This window comes from Diabrotica virgifera, chromosome 8 (genome assembly GCF_917563875.1).
Source record: "Diabrotica virgifera virgifera chromosome 8, PGI_DIABVI_V3a".
Taxonomy (NCBI): Eukaryota; Metazoa; Arthropoda; class Insecta; order Coleoptera; family Chrysomelidae; genus Diabrotica; species Diabrotica virgifera.
In genome coordinates, this window is record NC_065450.1 from 104,995,870 (window position 1) to 105,023,272 (window position 27,403).

The window sequence follows — 27,403 nt, forward strand, 5'->3', positions numbered from 1 at the left end:
TGAACAATATCAGAAGGAAATGCAAGGAAGAGTTTTTGTAAATAGATTCCCACAAAATATTCTGAAGATGTATTGGCCCAACACCATAACAAATGAAGAATTGTGGAATGCATTAAGATAAAGAAGCAGAGGACGAAGCTAGTAGGTAATAACTCATTCTAACAGGTGGGTAAATAAACTTTGAAAAACACATTTTTTATTAATTTTATTATTTAAAGAAATTACCATTTTTATTTAAAATTACTTTATTAGGTACATACCTAACCACTATTACCTAATAATTTATTGAGTTTGAATTTTTTTATTTGAAGCTCTACTTCTAAAATTTCTTTTTTTCTTGTTGAAAAATACTATCTTACTTCTTTTTTCTAGTCTTGCTGTTTCAATTTTTTTTTGTAAAAGATACATTAAGGGTTTCGCTCCCTAGATCTTTTACTTTTTTATTTTTTGAACGAGCCTGAGACATCTTGGCTGTCTTCTTGGGCAGGACAGCAGCTGTCGTGCGTGTACTGAGCAGCACAGTGGAAGTAGAGGGTACATTGGACGTCTGCTATGTGTCTTCCAATTGTAGGTAATCCACTTCCACTTGACTATCTTGTGCAACTATAAAAATAAAAAAATTTCAATTGTTTTAGATGTACCAGATAGTTTTTTCTTTACTTTAGCTATCTTAATAGCTAAGTTAATAATCTACCTTAATTTAGAATTGGAATAATTATAATAATTAATTCATATTAATAATATTTATAGATATTAATTCTCATATTTTAAGTTTGCTTAAATTTGGTTTACAGAAGATCTTTTTTTTGTTTAATGATGTCTATAGATAGGCACAAGGTCTGGCTATGGGTAACCGCTTATCACCCTTGTTATCAGATTTATTATTGATCAACATAGAAATAATATCTTTAACAATCAAACTTTAAACAATAATACCTTTCAAAAAATCTTAAATTGGCTTAGAACTGTAGGATACAATATCCATTTTAGATGGAAATCTTTCAGATGCCAAAAACATTCTAGATTCACTCAAAAACTTACATCCGGATGTACGTACTTTGGAAACAATGGATAAACTTAAGTTAATCTTTAGAAAACTGACTAGACCGACTATACCATACCTCCCTCTTCTAATCATCCTTTTTAACAGAAGTTGGCTTCTTTCTATTGCTACATCCATAGAATACATAAACCTAGCATTATCAGATAATAGTTTTAAATAGTTAAACTAATGGTCACTCTACTACATTTGTGGATAACATGCTGAACAAAAAGATGTTCTAATTCAGAAGTTTTGTACAGATCAAGACCATATACAGGTTATTGTTCAGATAATATTGGAAATATTGATCAGGCATTATATATATATATATATATATATATATATATATATATATATATATATATATATATATATATATATATATATATATATATATATATATCGAGAAAAGGAGTACGACCGTTAATCCAATATAAATTAAGGATCACTCGAAGAGTGGTGGGTTTTTCGGTCAATAGGTGGAGAAATAAGACAAAGAAGGTGGCTACTTCATCTATTTATTCGAAGACATATATATATATATATATATATATATATATATATATATATATATATATATATATATATATATAGAAGATATATAGAAGATATATATATATATATATATATATATATATATATATATATATATATATATAAATAAATTTAAAATTAGTTACCTTTACTTAAATAAATTAATAAAATAAGGACTCACCAGATCTGAAGAAACCAGATGCACTGTCACAACTGTTGCATAAAGGTTGGATTTGATTGCCAATCAAACTCAACATTTGTGCCCGTACATCTGTGAGACGAGGCCTAAATGTGCCACCACCTGTTGCAAGTATGTCTTTCTGAAAACAATTCATTAGTTCATTACTGATTAAGAAATGAATGGGTTAAAATCAACGTGGTGTAAGTCATATTCTTGAAATGATGTAAGCCCTATTTTATAATCTTGATATTATATACATAGACCTCTTCAGAGAAAAAGTGGTGTGTAAGTTTTTACTGTAAATACTTACACCACTTTTCCTGATGCAAAAATGTCTATTTATCAAAGTTATAAAGCAAGACTTCCATCATTTCACAAATATGACTTACACCTCTTTGGCGTTAACACCCTCAAATACTAAACTTCTATTGTCTCCACACTAGGTTAGTTCCCATCATGCAATTAGTTTCATTGGATTATATTTTTATATAAATATTCCACTCAGAAATAGTGTAATTCAACTGACCTGGTGTTAAGAGCTATAAATTTAAGTATACCTACTTTGTCCGCAGTTTGGTCTCTCTTCAACTGGTCCAAAACCTTCTGCTCATTATATTTTTGAATATGCAATGTAATTAATCCATATAGCTCTAAATCAACCGAAAGTTTTATACACTTACATTTTCCTCTACTACTTTTTGGCGAGTGACCCTTTTTAAGTTTATATATGCAGTCTTCAGCTGCTTGGGAGTTCTGGGAAATTCAGCGCTATTTTTTCCCAGGTTTCATTGTTTTGGTTGGTGGACATATCATTGGTACATTATTATTTGTTTTCAATTATAACATGCTTGTATCTGAAAACAAAAATACAATTAGAAATTTGTTCTATAAGTTAGACAATTTCGTACTTACTTTCCAATTATTTCCAACAGCAAACATTTCTCTCTCTCTCAGTATAATTTTTGCGTGGAGGATTTCCGTTGGTATTGCTCATTTTTAATATATTTTTTAATTTTATAAATTATGTATAAGTTATTTACTATGGATTGAAATTTTTTGGTTATAAAATGAAATTTTGAAGGATGACAGCCGATTGTGACAGTATCGATACCAAATCGTATGTCTGATAATCGATTTTCTACGATCACATAATTTTAAGATGATCGACGTTTCAGAAACCGGTCACTGGTTAACAGTTGATCAAATCTAACAGCTCGATTAGATGATCGAAGATTTGAATAACGTTTCGGAAACCGGCTGTTAGAGCATAATTATTGAATTATCTCGTTTATTATTAGTTTTATAACAAAAATGTACCTATACAAAAATTAACAGAATTAAATTTTATACAATTTTAATTTTTAATTTTTTTGCTAAAATCAATATTTCAGGTAGTACGTATGCGGTAAAGGCGCAAGCATAAGACCTGATTGGTTTGATAGCAGTGGATTTTGTTCAATATCTCCGCCATTTTCAACTTGTCGACAAAAATTTTAGGAACTGAAATTGTTCCAAATAATCGTGTTTACAATAATTATTACAATTTTTTTAATCATTTTTTCGTACAGTCGATATTTTCCGAGTTAATTGTACTTAAAATAGACGCCTATATTTTTGACTCCACGCAATATTATTCCACGCGTTTTTTTTATATTGTAAGACTATAAAAAAGTTTTTAACCATTAATGTCCTGTGTTTTGGCTACCTGTGGGCAAATTTTCAGTCAAATCAAAGGACATGTTTTTGGGAATGGAACAAAATACAAAAAACGGTATTTTAACGTTTTCTAGAAAAAAATAAAATTTTTAATCAAAATAACTTATTATAATGCGTTATAATGACATTTTTGTGTCCCTACTATTAAAACATTATTTTTTCCATTGATTTCCATTGATATATTACGAAAAAAATGGAAATTTGTTTAAATAAATACCAAATCACTATAAAATTTTCGTGGACCCCCATTTACAACTTGTGAACCCCCATTATTAGTTCACGCCAACGTAGACCTCCGTTGAGTCCCTCATGGACCCCTGGGGGTCCACCTGGACCACTTTGGGAATCACTGGTTTAGACTATCAGGAAGTTTATTCAATAGCAAACTTTATGTAATATATAAAAAAATGTTTTCCAGACAAATATGTTGGGCATTAATAAGTCCGACAAATAGAACATCATGCCAAATGACAGAAATTATATTGGTGGTAAAAAGCAGTCTGATTTTTGCATGACAGTTTAATGAATAGGTAAAAAATCAATTGGAAGTTCTGTCCGACAAAATACATGGGACGTTTCGTAGTCTGTCGAAACCTGTAACCTGTTCCACAATTAAAACTTTCCCTATTCCAGTGTTCCCGTACATCAAAGTTTGTCCGACTAGACACCGTTAAGCTATTAACAAATTTTCAGCTTGTTACTAATAATTTTTTTTTGGTACTCTGAATCCAGGGCTATTAATATTTTTTCCTCCAGTTAAGTGACCTAAATATTCCAATTTCCATATTTTTATCATTTTTTGTAATTCTATGTTTATAATAACTTTTAACTCCGTTTTTAAAAGTATATGTTTAATATTCATCTTTAACACCACCTCTTTGTTAAGTTCAATTCAATTTTCAGTGTCCAGTGTAAAATATTATACTTTTTAACATTTTTATGAATGATACGAACACGGAAGTACTGCGAGAAATGGGTAAAGAATGCGAAATAATAAACACAATAAAAATAAGAAAGTTGCAATATCTGGGACACGTAATGAGGGGACCGCGATATGAAATGCTAAGACTGATAATACAGGGAAAGATAAGAGGCGGAAGGAGTATAGGAAGAAGGAGAGTGTCATGGTTAAAGAATTTAAGGGACTGGTTTAGATGCAGTTCTATAGAACTCTTTAGAGCAGCGGTGGATAGAGTAAAGATAGTGATGATGATATCCAACCTCCGATTAGGAGACGGCACTTGAAGAAGAAGATAAATGATAAAAAAGTGTTTTGACATTTCAATTTGGTCTTTTATTTTTTGTCTGGTCTGTTTGGTCTGTTATTTTTGTTTTCAACCCATGTATTTGTAATAGGTCTTGGGTCCACGCTTAAAAAAATATTACTTCCCTGACAAGGCTATTTTATTCAGTTATTCATGTCGAGTCAGACATCTTTTCTAATACGGAAAAATTTTGGGAGGGGGCGTTTCGTAAATATAGAGGTTTTTTAACTTTTCTTCCGACAACTGGAGTACCCTAAAAAAAAGTGTTGGACAATATTACGAGTTAATTGTAAATATTTTTATTAAGCAATCCTGCAAAAATTGGCTGTGAGGGTATAAATTTTGACTCTTTATGATGCGTGCGCTCCCTCATGCGAGCACCCCCTCACTATGGAATCATAAATGATGATTTTTTTGCAGGAGGCTTTAATAAAAATATTTACAATTAACTGTTAATATTGTCTGACAAATCTTTAAGGGTGTAAATCTGCAAATAATGTCTGACAAATCTTCAAGGTCTAGTTGTCGGACAGACGAAAGTTTAGAAACCTCTATATTTAGAAAAGTTGTCCGACTCGACATGAATAACTGAATAAAAAAAGTCTCCTTAGGGAAGTAATAAATTTTGTGCTATTTTTGTTATAACTTTTGTAAAGTATAGTTCTATTAATTAATAATATTATTGTTAATACAGTCGAACCCGCTTATTAGAGTACCGGTTATAGGAATATCCCGGTTTATGTAATATAAATTCAAGGTCCCAAAACGTTTCCATTTACCCTTTAATAAATTTATCCGTTTATTGTAATATGGTTTAGTAACCTATTACCGCTTTTTCGAATAAATGTTTCAAGTCAACAAATAACTTTTTATGTACAATTTCCTAGAAATTTTAAATTTGCCTGATCTAATGGTTTGTCGTTTTGTATATTATTACGGTTTCTCAGGTACCTACCTAATAAACACTTTATTACTGTGTTATGATGAGTAAACGCTTCTCTCCCACAGAAAATTCAATCGTATGCCGACAAGGTCATAAAATAATTTCATTTGTCTACAAATTTCTACAAATGGTACATTGCCACACACTTGGATGTTTTTAGAAACAGCATTTTTCTATAAGATTATTTATTACCAATAGTTGATTGTTTGTTTGGGGGTCTTTTCTAAAACCCAATTCCAATTTATTAGGTCTGGATCCCGTGTATGAAAAAAAAGTTGATTAATAGCAAGCTGAAAATTTGTTAATAGGTTAAGGGTGTCTAGTCGGATAAACTTTGATATTATATGGGAACACTGGAACAGGGGCAGTTTTAATTGTAGAACAGGTTAAAAATTTGGAATGGTCAGACCACGAAAACGGCACATTTATTTTGTCCGACAGAACAGACTTAAACTCTCCGAACAGAGATTAAACTCTCATGCAAAACTCAGACTGCTATTTATCACCTGTCATAGTTCCTGTCATTTGACATGTTCTACATGTTCCACTCATTAAAACGCCCATTTGGTGATAAATAGCAGTCTGATTTTTGCATGAGAGTTCAATCTCTGTTCGGAGAGTTTAAGTCTGTTCTGTAGGAAAAATACATGTGCCGTTTTTGTGGTCTGACCGTTCCAAATTTTTAACGTGTTCCACAATTAAAACTTCCCCTGTTCCAGTGTTCCCATATATCAAAGTTTGTCCGACTAGACACCCTTAAGCTATTAACAAATTTTCAGCTTTCTATTAATCAACTTTTTTCATACGCGGGATCCTTATATATTGTCTAATCGTTTCGTAATGATTTTTGTAAATAAATTATAAATTTTTATTGATATAAATAGACCTAAAACCATATGCATATACATATTGACATAGTATGTACTATTATAACGTATATTTGGTAGGTACATTTATTTCACCATCCGCCAATGATCGGTTATTAGAATATCCCGCTTATAAGAATATTTTTGCTTGGCACGAAGGCTATTCTAATAAGCGGGTTCGACTGTATTAAAATATAATTATATAATTTCTTTGCGTGTAATGCAAAAATAAATGATACGTTACTACACAAAACGTTTTTATTTGTATATAAACTATTAACTGCGACATTAACAGCTAGAACATTAGCACAGCTAGAACCATTAACAGCTAGAACAAAGCAAAATCACCGCTGAACACCTTAATTGCAATAGATAATAAAAGCTTGTCTGCGTTGGGTCCTCTTACCACCACTGGGTTAGCTATAAAAATGTAATTTCTTGGCAATTCTACCACCACCGCTTCTTGCAACTGTGTTGGGCCATAACCTTTAGGAGAATTTTTGGATTTCTTCTTAACGCCTACTAATTCTCCGTCCGGATTCGTCTGCAAAATTAAACTTTCGTGAAAGTTTTGCTGGAAAATAAATTTTAGAAGTGATTGGACAGAAACCGTAGATGAAAAATATATAGCCGCTGGCAAGAAAAATAATTTATATTGTCCAAATTTTTGAATAATTTTGTTTTTCGTTTCTTTTTCAAACTTAGCGAACACGGTTTAGTATTCAGACTAAACATATTTCTAAGAAAATCTCAACAATATTTAATTTACATTGAAACTTATTTTTAGTGGTATGTACTTCTGTTTATTGGCTAGTACTTATTTTTATAATTATCTTAATTTTTACTATTGAAATTTGAAACAAACCATAATTTTACTTTAAAATAAGTTCTTTTCCATCCATCCATCAATAACTCCACCCCCTTTCTATATTTTGGGGAAAAATTCGTCAACTATCTGGAAAATAGCAAAACGCTCAAATTAGTTTTTTAAAACATGATGTTAATTACCTCAACGGAAGAAATCACAGAAATTTTTGCTGACCTTTACGAACAAAATTCCAGCACTAGCAACTACTCTCCAAGTTTTCTTCAATACAAATTTAGAAATGAAAAGGAGCTAATCGTCGCAGAGAACACGGATGACTACATGAGCTCTCCAATTTCACCAGAAGAACTGGACTATGCATTGTTTGGCATAAAAAACTCTTCTCCAGGATCGGATGATATATCAATAATTTTTCTCCAAAAACTAAGCACAAACGCTAGATCATACCTCCTTAACGTTTTAAACCAAATGTGGATACAACACTACTTTCCAAAATATTGGCCAGAATCATATAGTATAACCAATCCCCAAACCTCAAAAACCTAAAACAGATCCCCAATCCTATGGACTAGACCAATATCCCTAACCTCATCAACTTGTAAGCTACTCGAAAAGGTTATAAACCGGCGCCTTACATGGTTCTTAGAAAACAAAAAACTGCTAATCCCGGAGCAGAATGGCTTTCGTGAAAATAGATCAATCACCGATAACCTAGTTGATCTTGAATCCTAAGTTCACGAAGCAGTCATTAACAAACAACACTGCCTAGCTATTGTCTGCGATATAACAAAAGCCTACGATTGCACATGGAGATATGGTATAATAAAAAAGCTTCACTCCTGGGGTATGTTGAAAACTGTACAGTATTCAGTATGTTACACTGGGGTAAGTCAAAACTGTACACAAAACTGTAAAACTGTATACTGTAGATATACTATATACTACACACATCGGCGTACGTTTCACTTTATGTTTTGACTTAATTTGTTTGAAAATGAATTCGCATATGAAAAGATATAGCGGACGAACAGTACTAAATTTTTAGTGTTAAATGGCCTTTGTAGAAATATATATGTTCAAATTTATGTAGTGGTAGGTTAGGTTATTTCCTAGAATTCCTAATTAATATTAAAAATAAATAATAAATGTAACTGTCGAAAATTGGTCGGAAATTCGGAATTAAATCAGTTAGTGATTAACTGACTGGCGATGAATCGGCCGGCGATGAATCGACCGGCGCGGCGATGAACTGGCGGCATCGAAAGGGCGGCGATGAACTGGCGGCATCGAAAGGGCGGCGATGAACAGGTGGCGTTGAATCGTCCTAGACCAGGGGTGGGCAAAAGCCAGCCCGCGGGCCGGACCCGGCCCTTTCGCTTACTTTATCCGGCCCGTTGAAAAATCCCGCAAGCAATTTTTTTAATCTCTTTTATTTTGTTGAAATCAACAGTATTAGGGTATGTAGTGTTCTTATAAATAATCTTCTCTTCTTCTTTTGTATAGACATGCCTCTGTATGTTTTTTCAATGTGCCTCTAGTAAGTTGTCGTTCCATCGTTTTCGTGGTCTTCCCACTGATCGTCTTCCTATTGAAGATCCGTCTCTCGCTATCCTGACTACCCTATTTGTTGTCATTCGGCTTATGTGGTCATTCAATTATTGTAATTCAACAAATTAATGTTATCCATCTTGCATCTCCGTCGTATATCTGTACTTCTAGCTCTGTCATGTAGAGTCTTACCATCGATTTTTCGAAGGGTTTTCATCTCCGCTGTTTCGAGCAATCTTTTTGTCTTATCTGTGTCGGGTCGTGTTTCTGCCGCATATCTCATTATTGGTCTGATGACTCTTTTGTAAATTCTGTCTTTAATTTCGTTTCCGATATTTTTATTTCTCCATATTGTGTCATTCAGGCAAACTGCGGCTCTGCTTGCTCTATTCACTTGATCTTCCACTTCTGTTTCGAGCCTTCCGTAGCTAGATAGTGTGATGCCTAGGTATTTAAACTCCATCATTTGTTCTATTAACTGACCTTCCAGCTCCAATTTACATCTTATTGGATCTGATGTTATAACAGCTTATAAATAATGAAATATATAAATAATAGAGAGTATTATAATATCAAACAGCCGTAATCATACCTTTTGTTTTCTTAAAAGCGACTATGTATTTAACCCGGTTCAGTCGCGAATGTTTTTCAGCCAGGACATTAATTTGTCCTCTACCAGGACCACTTTTTCTTCCGATTCTACCCTTCATAAGCTGCAACAACTCGTACTTATCATAATATTTAAGTACGTGCCCTAAATATGCTGTCTTTCTCTATTTACTGGTAGTCAAAAGTTCTCTGTCTCTTGCCATTCTGTGCAACACCATTTCGTTCGTAATATGATCGGTCCATGGTATTTTCAAAATCAAAAAAGCTGCATAAAAAGCCACATCTCAAAAGCTTCCAGCTTTCTTATTAAGTCAACATTAACAGTCCAAGATTCGGAACCATGAAGGAGAATAGAGTGGATATAAAATTTTACCATCCGATATCAGATTTGCAGATTGAGTCTTTGGTTACTCAGAAATTTACTCATCTTCAAAAGGCTGTTCTTGATTGCTTTATTCTTGATCGAATTTCTGATTTCGCATTTAGATTCTCCGTAATTCAGACTCCTAAGTATTTCATTTTGTCTACTTGTTCAGTATCTTAATTTTTTATCTGGATCCTTGTTATGACAATATAATGGACCATATTTCTTTAAAAATTACGTGACATATTTTACTGGGAAAAATTGTTTGCATGTACACCCAAGTAAGACAATTTAATATTACTATTACCTATTATTAACAGTCAAATTTCTTTGACCAAATGCTTTAAAATGATACCTATAATATTTCTGTCAAAAAAATTTCTTGGAGAGGGAAAAACACTCCACCAAAACATTCACGTGTGCACAGCGTACGTACGCAGTATAGTCGTAATAGTTCTCCGGCCCGGGAGACATTTTGAAAATTTTATTTTGGCCCGCGCTTAAAAGTATTTGCCCACCCCTGTCCTAGACCCATCTAAGCAAATTTTTTTTGTTTCCGGAATAATAACAAACGACATCAATACATGTATCTACACTACACACTGATGCAAGAATCTTGAAAATCAGAGTACAAATCATAAAGTTATAAATTGTCAAAGTTAATAAAAATTTTGTGTGGCCGAATTTTGTGCCGGTGAGTGTATATCGTATCTTAGACTAAGATGTGCGTAACATTTATGTCAAACCCATCTATGACTTTGCTACACAGTTTATACAGAACTGCTATTTCTTTATTATAATACCTGAAAAGCGGAATACCTGAAAGCGGCCACCAATGTAAATAGCCAAAAATTATAATTTAAAGTGCAAATAAAATTTATATGAATACAATATTATTCCAATGAAAAAACCAGTATTAAAGGGTTATGAAAATTATTAATAAAAAAAGGCCAAGCAACAGGATATCCTCGAAGCTGCGACGATAGAAACAAGAACTTACTGACGTATATAATAGTCATCTTAAGTTTCAAGAACACGAAACTTATAACCGTATGTCTACCAGAAGTTACTCACGATGAAATGTGTCGGTTATTTGCTGCCATCGGAGCATCGTTATTAAAGAAATTAAATAAGCAATAAAAAGACAACAGATGTTCTACCAAAGGTACATAAAGTGTCGTGGTATTATTTTCTGTGCTTGATTTATCACCTGAGTGGTATTAATCAGGGTATGAAATAGGTTCTAATAGTCTGCACCTGTTAATTGCTTTTATGTATCTAATTGAATACGGATAACTGTAACTGTAGTACTGAAATATATTTTTGATAGTGCGTAAAATTATTAAATTTGGTATATTGTTATACAGAATGCGTACAGTTGTAACACTTTTTTTATTTTTCTTTTAATACAGTTCGATATCTAAATCTAAAATTGGATTTCATCGTTTCTATTTTTACCTTGTTTGCAGCAGTTAGTTAAAGTTCCGTTGAACTACATTTAAACCATTTTAAAATTTTCACACATAAAATTAAAATTGTATTTCTTCTAACCTTTTTTTTTAGTTATATCCTTGTATGTTTTGTTAATCGAGTTCTTATACCGTTGTTCCCTCTTTACATGTTCGCATTCGCATGTTCCTGATACTGTAACTTTTTTATTTTAAGATATGATTGATTACTTCACATTCTCTTATAACATTACATTTCAAATGATTGTGATGGTTTATTTGTTCTTGTTTCTATCCTAATTGTTGAAATTATGATTATTTTCAGAAATATAGATACCTAGGTACACCTCTTAAATTGATGTTTAATTATAGGTATATTAGCTTCTTTCGTAAGTGACAAAATTCAGTATATTACTAACACCTCCTGTATTTTTATCTATTACAGTACGTAAAATCTCCTAAAGGTACACGCCTCCTTCATATCTGACTCAACTGACTACGACATCCATAGCGTCATCGTATAAATTGAAAACTTCACGGTTATTAACATTTAAAGCACCAGCCATGCTCTGATCAGCCCATGTCATCTGCATACACCACCACACTGCTGTATATGCAGGTGATTACAACAGCCACCATGAGCAATGGACGTACAAAGAATGTGACGCAAACGAATACGGACAAGTTAAATAGGTAGGGGATGAAAACCTCTCACTTTGTTTTTGACGCCAAGGATCGCTTTACATTTATATCAGCAGCCTGGAAACATGAATACAATCCTTATTTGGGCTTGGTGTAAAACGATAACAACGGCCAACGCCTAGCAGTTTCACGAAAAGTCCTTTCTGACTTCCCACACCATCAGCATCACCCAGTTATAGTTGAAACAGGTGCACAAAAACCACTAATTACTTCCATTACAATATCAAGATCGAATCTCAAACAAGCCAATTGGACCAGTTCTTAATAGAGCTAGATAAATGATTAGGATGGATACCCTAATCACTGGAAAAACTACAAAAAATTTGCTGGTGCTGTAATAAACACTGCAGACATAAGACACGTAATAAAGACATGCATACCAAAATATATTCTTGGATACACACAGAACAGCCAAGAAATGTGCCAAGCTTTTAAAGAAACTGGTGATCAGGTCTCTAACCTAGATGCAGCGAGACAGGAAATGTGAACGGAAACTGTTAAGAGCTTAAACTTACAAACATCGTGCAGAAAAGTTTGGATATTACTATGAAAACCTATAACTGTTAATCCAAACGCCGGCCGTCTCTTCCCATATAATAATCAGATCATTATATTCAAGAACAAATATTATATACATGACAAAGATAAACTGCTAGCCACTGAGATGGATTTTTGGAGAAGGTCAGCAAGAAGATCTCGACTAGAACACATAAGAAACGACGACATTAGACAACAAATGGAAATAGAAAAAACAATCATAGATGACATCGAAAGACAAGAGCTAGTATGATACGGACACCTAAACGAATGGATAAAAGGAGAATACCCAAAAAAGTGCTAGAATGGACCCCCACAGAAAAACGAAAACGAGGAAGACCAGCAACTACATAGATAAAGGGCATCTCCAAGTCGATGTCGGAAAGAAATTTAAGAGAGGAAGACTGCCACAATAGAAAGGAGTGGCGATTAGGAACGGAAAGGCGTAGAACGCTATAAAACCGATATAATATAGTATAATATATATATATATATATATATATATATATATATATATATATATATATATATATATATATATATATATACATAAAGATCAAACAAGCTTTAAATCCCTTAAAGCTAGTATATAGTTATAGAACCACGGAAAAATAATACGCCAGCCCTTTCACGTATAAAGATATTTCAAATGCTCTCATAGACCTTAAATCAGGATATCCCCAGATTTCGGCGGTATCTACTCAGAGTTTTTAATGAACTGTGGTAAGGATACAAAGCTCTGGTTGTCCCGACTCTTTACAGATACATATTATGAAAACCAGTCAGGCCTCACAGGAATTCAATCGATCCAACAAAATTGCTATCCTAAAACCAGACAAACCAACTGGTAAATGTTAGATGTAAACATGCCAGAAACAAGATCAAGAAAATTTGTCTATGCCGATAACTGAGTGTTTTGCAATAAGTTGTCATTCTATCGAAGAGCCATAGGAAATCTACACGGAAGACTTAGAAAAATGGGAGAGTATTTTCGTAAATGAAGACTTATGCCAAATGCACACAAAACAGAATTTCACCTCAATAATAAAGTTGAGAGACGAGAATTCTACTTGCAATTTGAAAACACTAGACTAACCTAAAATAAAATACCAAAATATTGATCGTGACTGTTGACAGAACTTTACCTTTAGATATCATAGAACACAAACTGCAGAGAAATTAAAAATAAGAAACAACATCAGTCAAAATTATGAGGCACGACCTGGGGAGTATCTGCTTCTTTTCTGGGCAAAATTTGATTGCCTGTATTATTAGACCTGGATCCCGCGTACCAAAAAAAAGTTGATTAATAGCAAGCTGAAAATTTGTTAGTAGCTTAACGGTGTCTAGTCAGACACACTTTGATGTACAGAAACACTGGAACAGGGAAAGTTTTAATTGTGGAACAGTTTAAAAATTTGGATCATCAGATTACGAAAACGTCCCATGTATTTGGTCAGACAAAACATCCAATTGCTTTGTTACCCTTTCATTAAACTCTCTTTCATCTGTAAATGTAATCTGACTAAAAGTCTACTGGCTTTTTGTCACAACTCGTTATTTCAAAAATGTCGTCTATAGACGTTGTGTCACATTACATCAATGGAAATTAGACGTCTATAGACGTTCTGTCCATCAACGTGTTAGGGATAGCTGTGGAAACCTGTTCAACCTCATCTGCGAGTAGACTCAAAAATGGGCCGCACAGCAAAATAATGAAAGGCCGCGCAACAACAGCCTCCGGGTCCAACACAACATAGTAGGTGTGCAAAAGTTACACAAATGGAGTAAGTAGCCTGATCTACTTTAAAATTGCAGAAAATATATTATTGTCCACATATTATACAGTCGGATTTTAATAGAAATTCAGCCACGATTTTCTCCCGTATGCCTTTAAGGGTACTGGAAGCCTTTGAGAGTACAAAGCAATCTAACTGCATCAAATATTCTATGAACTTTTCCTCTTTTTCTAAGTCTTTTATGATGAATTGTACTTAAAAGAGCGTAGGCGCAGTATTTCGGTCCAACGCTTTTTAAATGCATTCATTTTTTTCAAATCCTGAAAAAACTAATAAATATCTTTGAAAAATTTAAACGCAGAATGAAAGATTACATTATTACCGAGAGTCGAAAGTCCTTTATAATAAACAAAAAGTTTCTTTTGAATGAGATATTTGAAATAAGAATCACACTAAATTTTCCTTTTTTTAACATTATACAAGTTTTCAGAGACTTTCGGCCATCGGTAATGTTGTAATCTTTCTTTCAGCGTTTAAATTTTTTAAAAATACTTATTAGTTTTCTCAGTATTTGAAAAAAATTAATGCATTTAGAAAGCATTGGCCTGAAATTTTGGGCCTACGTTCTTAAATTACATAATTTTTTATTCCCTTTTGCTATGCTGGCATCAAGCTCCCATTTCTCTTTTCCATTTTTAATTGAGGGCACTCACGACTTACCTTATTCCCAGAAAAGGCATATTACTTACCTGAAACCAAAATTAAAATATAAATATTAAATATAACTGTGCTATATTTACATATTATATTTAAAGTAAACAAAGCAATATATTGCTTTGGTATAAGAATATAGTATGTACATATATTATATCTTTAAAAATTGATAGACTTGATTATTGAATTTGTTCAGTAAACTAAATTATTAGTACATCTGATTGCTTAATGCCTAACGGGATAGTATTATTGTATATTCCGAAGCAGAATAATTATCCCTTCAAAACTCATTGTAATTTTAAAAATAAATAGCAAAATACCAATTCCAAATATATAGCCAGTTGCTTGTATGTATTTTCTAGTCTATAAAAGTCTACATAATGTTTAAAATGCGTCATACAACATAGTATAAGATAAACAATTCAATAGGCGAAAACTAGAAAAGGCACTTGGTAATTATTATGTTTATATTAGTCCTGTCGCCATGTTTTTTTATGTATTTTGACCTGTAGAACACGAATTTTTTGGGTAACAGTTGATCCGGATGTCGATAAGATTGTTATAAACAAAGAACTTGAGGACATTTTGTTGTATTTTTTGGCAATCATTCTAAGTAAAAAATGTTCTTCCAAGTTTTTTCGTAGGATGCATAGTTTTCGAGATAAACACGGTTGAACTTTAAAAAAATCGAAAAATTGCAATTTTTGAACCCGAATAACTTTTGATTAAAAAAGAAAATAGCAATTCTGCTTACCGTATTTGAAAGTTCAAGTTAAATTGTATCGGTTTTGATTATTTGCATTGCTAAATATTTATTTTTTTATTGTTAAACTAAGCTAGAAACACATAGTGTTTCCTTTGGACAATACATGAGTTTGAAGGCATGCTACGTAGAAATTGCCTCGCTTGTACTTGTATTGTACCTACTCTACCTACTCGTTCGATTTTAAATGGGAGATCATTGAAAACATCACTCAAACACTATATGTGTATAGCTTTGTTTAACAATAAAAAAATAAATTGTTAGCAATGCAAATAATCAAAGCCGATATAATTTGATTTGAACTTTCAAATACGATAAGCAGAATTGCTATTATCTTTTTTAATCAAAAGTTATTCGGGGTCGAAAATTGCAATTTTTCAATTTTTTTAAAGTTCAACCGCGTTTATGTCGTAAACTACTACGAAAAAACTTGGAAGGACATTTTTTGCTTAGAACGACCCAAAAAATACAAAAAAATGTTTTGTTTTGCGAGAAATTGCTGTTATGTAATTCCTCAAGCTCTTTGTTTATAACAATCTTATCGACATCCGGATCAATTGTTATCCAAAAAATTCGTGTTCTACGGGTCAAAATACATAAAAAAAATTTGGGTAAGTCCATCTGAATAAAGGAGGCCGTTGTACCCCCCTAGCGACAGGACGGGACTAAGCCAAAATTGATTGTAATGAATATGTCATTTTTAACTGTCGTTTGACGTTTCCATTTCCTCTAAGGAAATAGTTTTCAAAAACATCATAAGTCATAACGATTTAGATAAGAAATATTATTAGCATTCCTCTGGTAAACTTTATTATTAATTAAACATTTATTTATGATAGAAAATTCAGTTCATCACATCACCCTTTTCGATTAGATTAGATTATTATGACCCATTGAAATAATCTGGAAATTACTATTATTATGATACAGTTGATCCAAAAAAAGGCAAAAACCAGACATCCAAAGTAAAAGTTATCCTTCAAAACCAAATTGTTCTATATGGTCCACATATTGTTCAGTAAAAAGTTACACCATTTTGAGCGTCGGGTTTGGGAGGGAGGTGGGGGAGAAGTTGGTAAATTAGGAGTTTTTTTACGTATTTCGTCAATTTTCTAAAACTATGCGATTTAGCGTGAACAATGTTCTATACAAAAATGTTCTACATTAAATTTTAAACAAAACAGGTTTTTTAAACAAAAAAGGCTCTATGCATAATTCTTCTAAACCGAACGGTTTCAAAGTATTATAGTATTATAGTATTATATAAATGGTCCAAAAAAGGCCTATCCCGCAATCCCCAATTAAAGTTTTCCTCCAACACCAAATTGTTGTATATGGTCCACATATTGGTCAGTAAAAAGTTACACCATTTTGAGCGTCGGGTTTGGGGGAGGTGGTGGGGAAAAGTCGGTAAATTAGCAGTTTCTTTAAAGGTTTTCGTCAATATTTCTAAACGTAAGCGGTTTAGCGTGAACAATATTCTATACAAAAATGTTCTGCATGAAATTTCAAACGAAAAAGGTTCAATGCATAATAGTCCAGTCGGGTTAGACGAATAACAGGCCTAACCTTGCATTAGGAGCTGCCCCAAATTTTATTTTTCTAATCTTTAGGGAGGGTCAATATTAGTATAAATTTAAAATCTCGACTGAATTCCACTGTTGCGTTAGCCGCCATCTTGATTTTAAACGAGAACCGTTTTTGCTCAATATCACCGCCATTTTCAATTTTTTGACAAAAAGTGTACAAACTGAAATTGTTGCAGATATGATTTTCTATAATTTCATTAATTATAATTTTTTTGTGCGGTCGATATTTTCCGAGTTATAAGGGGAAAATAGTGAGAGTTAGAGCATAATTATTGAATTATTGAATTATCTCGTTTATTATTAGTTTTACAACAAATATGTACCTATACAAAAATGAAGAGAATTAAATTCTACACAATTTTGATCTCTCATTTTTTGCTAAAATTAATAATTTAAGGTAGTACGTATGCGGTAATGGCGCGAGCGTAAGACCGGATTGATTTTATAGCAATTGTTTTTGTTCAATATCTACGCCATTTTCAACTAAAATTGTTCAAAATAAAATTTCCTACAATTTCTTTTTAACAATTTTTTTCATGCGGTTGATATTTTCCGAGTTACATGGGAAAATAGTAAAAAGTGGTGGGGGAAGCATAATTATTGAATTGAATTTTATTTCCGAGCTGCCCCAAATTTTATAATTCTATCCTTTAGCAGAGATCAATAGTAGTGTAAATTTAAAATCTCGACTGAATTCCGCGGTTCCATTAGCCGCCATATTGATTTTAAATGAGAGCTGTTGTTGCTTAATATCTCCGCCATTTTAAACTTTTCAACCTAAATGGTGGGAAAGAAAATTGTTGGAAATGCAATTTCCTATAATTTATTTGGCACAATTTTTTTATACGATCAATATTCTCCGAGTTTAGGGGGGAAAATAATGGAAGCGGAGGGGAAGCATAATTATTGAATTGTCTCATTTATTATTAACTTTACGACATAATTGTACATAAACAAAAATAATGAGAATTATATTTTATACAATTTTTGAAACTTCAAATGAAACATCAACCAAACTAAGTATATAAAAGACAAAAAGACATTATATGCATTAAGTTCACTTAATTTTATTCAGTGCCGGCGCTAGGGTATAAGGTGCCCGCCTGCAAAACTAGCACTGGCGCCCCCCCTCCATCCCCACACACACACAGAAACTCGTACAACCCCAACCTCGGGGACATTATGTGTGCTCTAATGGAGCATTGGAACAGTGAGATCCACATGTCCGAAGATCAAATCGGTAGCACTGCGTAACCTCGAGTGGGTATCTATCTGACCCTCAAGCTATACCATCCCGTTATAATATACACCGCAGTACATAACGAATGAGGAGGTTTTGTAGGTACTGAACGCTACCGTGGATGCCCTGGGTAATGGGACATCTTCTATGGTTAAACCACCTGATTTTAGGGGTAAGGTAGCTAGAAGAGCTTTTCTCCCTATTAATGACTTGATTTGGACTTGTGTCCTAAGCGAGACACCGACTTAAGTCCGCAAATGCCCCCGATAAATAAAGTTCGGCTACAGTTTTTTATTGGACCCATCACATGACAAAACAACTTCACTTTAACTTTTTTAAGAAATTGGCTAAGACAACTAAGATTGTTGTTTTTGGCATTTATTCTTTTTCGGCTTTTCTTTTTCGATTTGTGCCCCAGATAATTTTTTTTAATCCATTTTTATTTAAATTTAACTAAATAAAAATAATAACTTTAAAACGTCAAGAATATGCTTCTGCAGTAATGTGAAACCGTAATTTAATAATAGTGCTGAGTAGGTACTTAACAAATATAATTTAATATTAATCGAATGCAAAACTAGGTTCTTTAACTGCAGAGTACAACTGACAAACTATTCTGCATTATAATCACATGAAATAATACTAAATCTACTACTACTAAAAGAGCTCTAAACTCTAAACTAAACTTTACTAAAATGTTTATTTTAAATATTATGCTCCTCCGTGGCTCAGTGGTAAGAGCGCCTGCCTTTGGATCGAAAAAATCCGAAAGGTTGTGGGTTCGAATCTCACCAGGGTCAGAAATTTTTCATTTATTATAAATTAATAAATGAATATAGTTTCTGTCCTTGTGGGATCGGTACTCACCGGAGGGACCGCAGACGTTCGGATACAATTAGCGTCTCTTTGCAAAGACAATGACGTCGACTTTGCAAAGTAACAAGACACTTACTCAACACACACACTACACATGACACTAGGTACCTAACTGTTCAAAATTACCGTACCTACCATGCCAATGGCCATTAGTTGTCAAGGCATTAGCTAAATAAAAAAAAAATATTATGTTTTTACGGGACCAATACTTAATTTGATATTATTAGACAGGCGGCAAGAAAACAGTATCACAATCTTGTTTTACTAGACGTCATTCATTTCCTCTCATAACTGCTGATACAAAAACTTCAAGAAATTTCTCATTAAGAGCAAAGTTGTTTGGTTGAAATATGACACCTTTGACCAATAAATTATATTACTCCATGGTAAGAATTCTATACGGAATTTCATATTTTTGTATATTTTACATGTCGTGTGATCTGCAAAACTAACAAACACAGATTAGAGTATTATGGCGAATTTAAGTCACATTTAAAAAATAAATTTTTCTATTTTAGTATTTTGCATAACACCAGCAGAAAAAAGCTCATTCTGGCGCCCCTCAAACAGGGGCGCCCGCCTGCAGTGCATCCCTTGCAGGCCCGTTATCGCCGGCCCTGATTTTATTAACTAGCGGGTTTGATTGGTTGAATTTGTCTGTCGATATTTTAAGTTTTATGTCAGCTAACATATCGTGATGTTTCAACATTTTTTTTTTAATTTTGGACCCTGTCGGGGGAATTTTCCCATTTCCCCCCTTGTAGACCCGCCACTGGTTCTCTCAAAAAATTGTAGTAAATCGTAATTGCAACTATTTCAGTTCTTACACTTTTTGTCGAAAAGTTGAAAATGGCGGAGATATTGAACAAAAACAATTGCTACAAAATCAATCAGGTCTTATGCTCGCACCTTTACCACATACGTACTACCTTAAATATTGATTTTATCAAAAAAATGTACGGCATCAAAATTATACAAAATTTTATTCTCTTCATTTTTATATAGGTATATATTTGTTGTAAAACTAATAATAAACGAGATAATTCAATAATTCAATAATTATGCTACAACTGTCACTATTTTCCCCTCATAACTCGGAAAATATCGACCGCATAGAAAATCGCATTTTCAACAATTTCAGTTTCTACACTTTTTGCCAAAAAATTGAAAATGGCGGAGATATTGGGCAAAAACGGTTCTCGTTTAAAATCAAGATTGCGGCTAACGCAACGGCGGAATTCAGTCGAGATTTTAAATTTATACTAATATTGACCCTCCCTAAAGATTAGAAAAATAAAATTTGGGGCAGCTCCTAATGCAAGGTCAAATGCTATCCGGACTAGGCTATAATTGTTCTAAAGTTAACAGTTCCGGAGTTACGGAGAGCGAAAGGTGGAGGTTTACAATATTTTTTATTTTGTTTGGACAAATTATAATATTATTACCTACTAAAGAAACTATTTTTTTAACAGGATTGTGTTTTCTAAATATAACTTGTTATTTATGAAATTATTCAAATTGCCTTGTGAATCATCGATATACACCGCTGAAATGATAGCGATACTTTTTGCTTTAAGACACATATTTAGTAACGAACCCTATAGCTGCATAATATTTACAGACAGTAAGAGTGTCGTTGACAGACTAACTAAAGTACATGAGTCCCAACAACTCAATCATATAGAACTGGAAATTATGACTCTTTATAATAAAATTGCAAATTTAGGAAAAAACATCATTATTTCATAAAGGGACACGCAGGCATTAGGGGTAACGAAATAGTAGACAGGCTAGCCAAATCCGCCCTAGAAATAGGCGAAGAACTTCCCATGAACTTACTACCCATTTCGGATATTGATATTATTAGTAGACGACACCAAAAAGAAAATTGGCAAAGGTATTATCAAAACACGAGAACTGGTAGTAATTACAAACAAATGCAGCCTGAAATTCCCATTAAAAGATGGTTTCATTCTGTATCAAATCGCCATTTCATAAGAGTTATAAATAGATTGAGATGTAATCATGCTCTTACCCCCCTTCATATATACAGTTTGGGTCTCACAGAGTCATCTAACTGTGAGTGTGGAAAAGAAGGTGATCTACTACACATTCTCCTCGAATGTTCACATCAATCAGTAAATATAAACAAATTTTATGATAATCTTAATATATTAAAAATTCCACTTCCCGTCTACCTGAACAATTTGATATTTTCTGAAGATATTAATACATTAAAAACAATTTACGAACATATCAAAAACTGTAAATATAGATTGTAGCAATAAAATTTACCCTGTATTTAAGAAATTTTGTTAAAACAAAGCAGGCATGTTTGTTAAAACAAAACAAACATGTTTGTTTTGTTGTTATTTTTTTTAAACCCTGTAGATTTAAGTAATTATTGTATATTATAATTGAAAAAAGTAAAGAACAAAAAAAGAGAAAAGAAAAAGCAAAAAAAAACAGAAAAAGGAAAAAAAAGCAAAAAAAAAGAAAAAAAAAACTAAGAAGATGTAAACCTCCGCGATGTTGAATCGGGTTTACGTCTTAGCGTAGTAAAAAAACAATTTATAAAAAATAACAATAAAAAAATAAAAAAAAAAAACAAATTAACAATATAAAAAAATACAACAAAAAATACAAAAAAAATTAAAAATGTACAACCAAAACAGAGTATTATTTAGATAATAATTGTAGATAATAATGTTAGTTTGTTATGTATTTAGAGTTAGAAATACAGAAAAAATTCCTTTGATTGAAAAATCAAATTTGTTTGTTTTTAAAATAACAAAATGTCTGGCTAACTGGTTCGGCCAAGGCCATCAAATTCACACAAAAAAAAATAATTTAGTTAAGACGTGATATTAATAAAAAGTTATTTATTGTTTATTATTTAAGGAAAATCCCAAGCAGAGAATACACCAGGATATATTCTGTGATCCAAGTATTTTGCTGTTAGAGATGTTACAAAATTTAAAGCGATCCATAGTAAAAATATATTATTAAAAAATCTTTTTTCCTCGATAAAGTATTAGTTTTGATTGCATAGTATATAAATTATTATAATCACTGAATACATATTTAGTGAAAAAATGATCATATTAATTAACTGAATTAATAAATTAAGCGATTATACAAGTACCAGTTATCCAAGAACATTCAAAAGTCATCTCTACTTTAATAGTGACAACGTCATTGTCAAGTAATGTTTATGAACATATCCATACCAGTGAGAATTTTACTACACGTAATTTGCGGTGTAAAAAAAGAAAAAGTAGGGATAGCCGTAAAATATTTGCGCCTGTGACATATAAATACTGACGTTTTCAACGTTATTATTTTTTCCCTATTGATAATCACTATTTTTTTTAAACTAACACGATTTTGCTTCTCAAAAAATGAATTTATTTAATATTTTCCGCAAAGCTTTCGTGATAATATTTATTATGTCAAGCAAATTGTCTTCTTTTTTCACGGTGTTTATAGTAGGGGAGGAAAGTATGCTAAACTTGCAGTTACTCAAGCGTTTTACTGTGCAATCAGTTTACTATGCAGTTAAAAGAACAGTAGTGTTGCTTTCAATTAACATAAAATTATAATTGGTAAGCACTATTTACCTACTATAGTAGGGGAGGAAAGTATGCTAAAGTTATGGGGACCTATTGGGTTGTGAAGATTAGGTATTAAAACCAAAAAAGTTAAGTTTTTCGTAAAGTGGCGGACTTTTCATTTTTTAAATTAATATTCCATTTCCAACAATCGTTTCTTCCGATTAAAGTAACTTATTTTTACGTAAATAATCCAAATATGCAATAAAAGATGGGGATAAAATTTTAAATTTACCTCCCACCCATCTCCGTGGGGGGTCGTGTTTGATATCATTCGATAGATTTTTGAAAAATATTGAACACGTATTTTTTAGTTTTTCGATCTGTCGCTTTTTGCGAAACTTTGTGACTCACCCATTTCCTTACACCCCGCTCAAATGGTCAGATTTTTGAAATATACACTGTTTTGCATGTACTAAACTTACCTTATCTTAATCTGACGATTTCGATTTTTTCTAAGGATAGATTTTTTTGGGTCCCCTTAACGAACTCCCCTGTATTAACAGCCAATATATTGTAGAGGTACATTTACAGGGTACAAGGTTTCTACCCATGTGATAATCTGACGCGCTCGAGTAACTGCAAAAATCCTCGCTTGGGCTCTCTACCATAAGAATATTAACAATAGTTGTGATCTTATATTAAAGTAATAGCCATGGTACTTTTCTTCTTTGTCGTTATATTTTGCATGAGTTTGTCATTGGGTCTATTGAATAAAAAGAAGTAATTGCTTTTACTTCCTCGTATTTAAGTATTTACTTAATAGATATTAAATATAGCAATAAAGAAATGACTTTATTCAATTAATATTAAGTAAATACTTAAATATTTGTAAGTAAAAGCAAATATTTTTTATTCAATAGACCCAGTATCTAATGATTTTCATTCAGTTTTCTAAGAGATACATTATTTCTTAAAGTAGTTTGTACTACTATTGAATACTATCGTTTGATACTTGTACTATTTGAAGAAGTATCGCTTTGGTTTCAATTCCCAAACCGTTTTCTCCGTCTCTTGGTTGTAGAATAAATTACTTCTTTTTCCTAATTGGTTTATTTAAAAAGACTACACTTACTAAATAAAGCTAAGTTTAGCTTTTACGCCAGACACATCGAGAATTAATATTGTACAAAAAAGTCCCCCAAATATTAATTGGGACTTAATTATAAACTATTATAATTGAAACAGCTATCGTTTTTTAAATATATGTAACATTGACAAATATTTTTTTTAGGAATTGTCACCCATTTTTTGAGATTTATTTTTTTTAAGAAGGCCAAAATCGTGTATTAAATGTGACATAATTTTAGGGGCGTAATAAAGCAAAGATTAGAATTTGGATTATTTAATAAAGTTTCAACATTCTCCCCCGCGTTGAAGCATCCCTGCTTCAACTAAATTGCACAGTAACAGGAACAGAAAAAGCAAAGTGTTAGGAAGAATGTAACAAAACTAGAAATAAGCATGTTGGTAAGGTTGAGTTTGATTTGGTACCAATGCGGAGATCGAGGTGGAATGAATTTCCACTTGGTCTCATTTTGTGAAAGAAAGTCACAGATAATATTTACATTATTATTATTGAAAAATTGATACAACTCATGTAGGACATTTTTTGCCCCTAAAAAGTTGGTGGCGTTGTCACTAAAGATCACTGACGGATTTCCTCTTCTCGAGACAAAACGTTTTAAAGCATTGAGAAAGGAGTCAGTAGACAGTCCAAGGACTAGCTCTATGTGAACTGCCCTGGTGACCATGCAAACAAAAACCGCAATGTATGATTTTATGAGTGGAGATTTACGAAGCCTTGAGTATTTTATTTGAAAGAATCCTCCGAAATCAATTCCAACTTTCTGAAATGGTCTAGAAACATTTACACGATCAGAGGGCAAACTTGCCATAATCTGTTGACAAACTTGATTATTGAATCGAAAACAGATAATGCAATTTTGAATGATTTTTTTCATCTCTTTAAGCCCATTAAGGGGCCAAAAACGTAAACGAATATTGCTCAGAACGGTTTGAGCACCAGCATGCCCGAGCCGCCTATGCTCATACTCTAGTATGAGGGAGGTCGTATGATTATGAGGTGGCAAAAGTAAGGGATGTTTCTGTTGGTAGGAAATGGAGGCGTTACGAAGCCGTCCGCCAATCCTCAGCATTGATAATTAATCGAGAAATGGATTTAAAGATAATAATTGTTTATTTGATACTTGTTGGTTTGCAGAAAGTTCGGAAATTTCTTTAGAAAAATTGGTTAGCTGAACTTGCCGAACTATAAAATATAAAGCTTGGTCCATTCTTCAACAGTGAGGGGTTCAGATTGTTTGTTTTCTTTTAAACAACTGACAAATCTGAGTACATATGCGATAGTACGACGTAATCGAGAAAAAGAAGAAAATTTTTGAAATAATTGTTCCCAAGGAGGTTTTGAGTTGACGTTTGTGAGTATATTGGAACGAGTTTTTCTGTGCTCTGTAATTAGCTGATCAGCTATTGGGGGTTCATCAGAAAATTCTAAAGAATGATTAAGAAGAAAAGCAGGACCGGACCACCACAACTTGTTGTCCCGAATTTCTTGGGCTGATAACCCGCGTGATAAAATGTCAGCACTGTTTTCAGCTGATTTAACGTATCGCCACTAACAACTTTGCGTCAGCTCTTGAATTTGAGCAACTCTATGCGATACAAACACTGACCATTTACTAGGGTGTGCCCTGCACCAACATAAAGCGACCTGAGAATCGGTCCACAAATCTATTGAGTCATACTCTAATTTATTTTCGAAGACTTGTAGAATTTTGTTTACAAGCTTCGCCAACAAGAGCATAGCGCAAAGTTTTAACCTTGGAATGGTAATTGATTTAAGTGGGGCCACTCTAGATTTTGAAGATACTAAAGTAGAAGAAATACCATTGTCAGAATAAAGAACTCGAAAATAAATGCAAGCACCATAAGCCTCTATGCTTGCATCAGAGAAGAAATGAATTTCTATTTTGCTAATAATTTTCGGACAAAAATATTGTCTAGCTATTTTTTGTTGTGAAAGCAAGGGGATATGTTCAATAAAATTGTGCCAATTTTTAAGAATGCAAGCGTCGGTTATTACGGTGTCCCAATGAAACTTTTTGAACCATAATTTTTGCATCAGTATCTTACCTTTTACTATAACAGGATTTAACAAGCCTAACGGATCATAATATTGAGCTAAGATAGAAAGTATTTTTCTTTTGGTAACTGGACCCTGCACGATTTCTTGAGGCACGGAAATACAAAGAGTATCTTCTGCTGTACTCCACTTTAGTCCAAGAACTTTACTTGGGACTTCATCTATGTTTATGTCATAATCAGTTTTTTGATTTTCCGAAATGTCTTTGGAAATATTTTTAATAAAATAATCACTATTTGAACAATATTTATGCAACCCAAACCCATGCTTATTTAAAATAGTATTTCGTTGAAAAAGTTCGTTGAGATTATATGAACCACAAAGGCCATCATCCATATAGAATTGATTCAGAATTGCGTCAGAGGCAAGAGGAAATTCTAAAAGGTTTAGACAAGCAATTCCTTTAAGAACCCTTGTTGCCAAGAACGGGGCTGAATTGGTTCCAAAAACTACAACATCGAGTTGGATACATTTAAAGTCTTCATCAGGGTTTTCTCGCCATAAAATATTTGGAAGAAAAGTTTGTTCCGGGTTCACGAGGACCTGTTGGAACATTTTTTTAATATCTACCGTTAATACAAAAGGAAAAAGTCTAAATCTACATAGAATGTCATATAATTCTGGCTGGACCTGATATCCTTTTAAACACACGTCGTTTAAGGAATACCCTGAGGAACTTTTGGCGCTGGCGTCCATAACAACGAGCAAACGCGTTGTTAAACTGGATTCTCTAACTACATCTAAGTGCGGAATAAAATATTTATTTTCAGATTTGACATTTAGCAGAGTTAGGGGTACATAATGAGCATGTTTAAGTTCAATTAATTCGTCAATAACTTTTTTATAGTCTTGAGAAAAGTTGCAATTAGTTTTAAATTTATTTTCTAAAGAAATGAAACGCTTTTTGGCCATGTAATAAGAATTTCCTAACTTTAGATTTTCTGAAGGTGATTTCAGGGGCAAACTTACTTGAAATCTACCATTTTGTAAAATTTTGGTTGTGGAACGAAATAGGTTTTCAGATGTCTCATCGGCTTCTGAAAGATAGAGTTTATTGGGAATTTCCTCGATTTTCCCAGAATTTCTTCAAACGACTGTCTAATTGTAATGTGGAAAGAAGTGAA

At 32.7% G+C, this 27,403-nt stretch overlaps 1 long non-coding RNA gene across 1 annotated transcript; it reads right to left on the reverse strand.

Annotated features, from left to right (window-relative positions):
• Window positions 1-246: 246 nt before the first annotated feature.
• Window positions 247-2,810, reverse strand: LOC126889670 (uncharacterized). The gene is made up of 4 exons (XR_007700128.1): window positions 2,670-2,810; window positions 2,319-2,611; window positions 1,758-1,896; window positions 247-603 (listed from the first exon to the last, which is right to left on the reverse strand). It is a non-coding gene; the product is annotated as an uncharacterized LOC126889670 (long non-coding RNA).
• Between the last annotated feature and the right edge of the window lie 24,593 nt (window positions 2,811-27,403).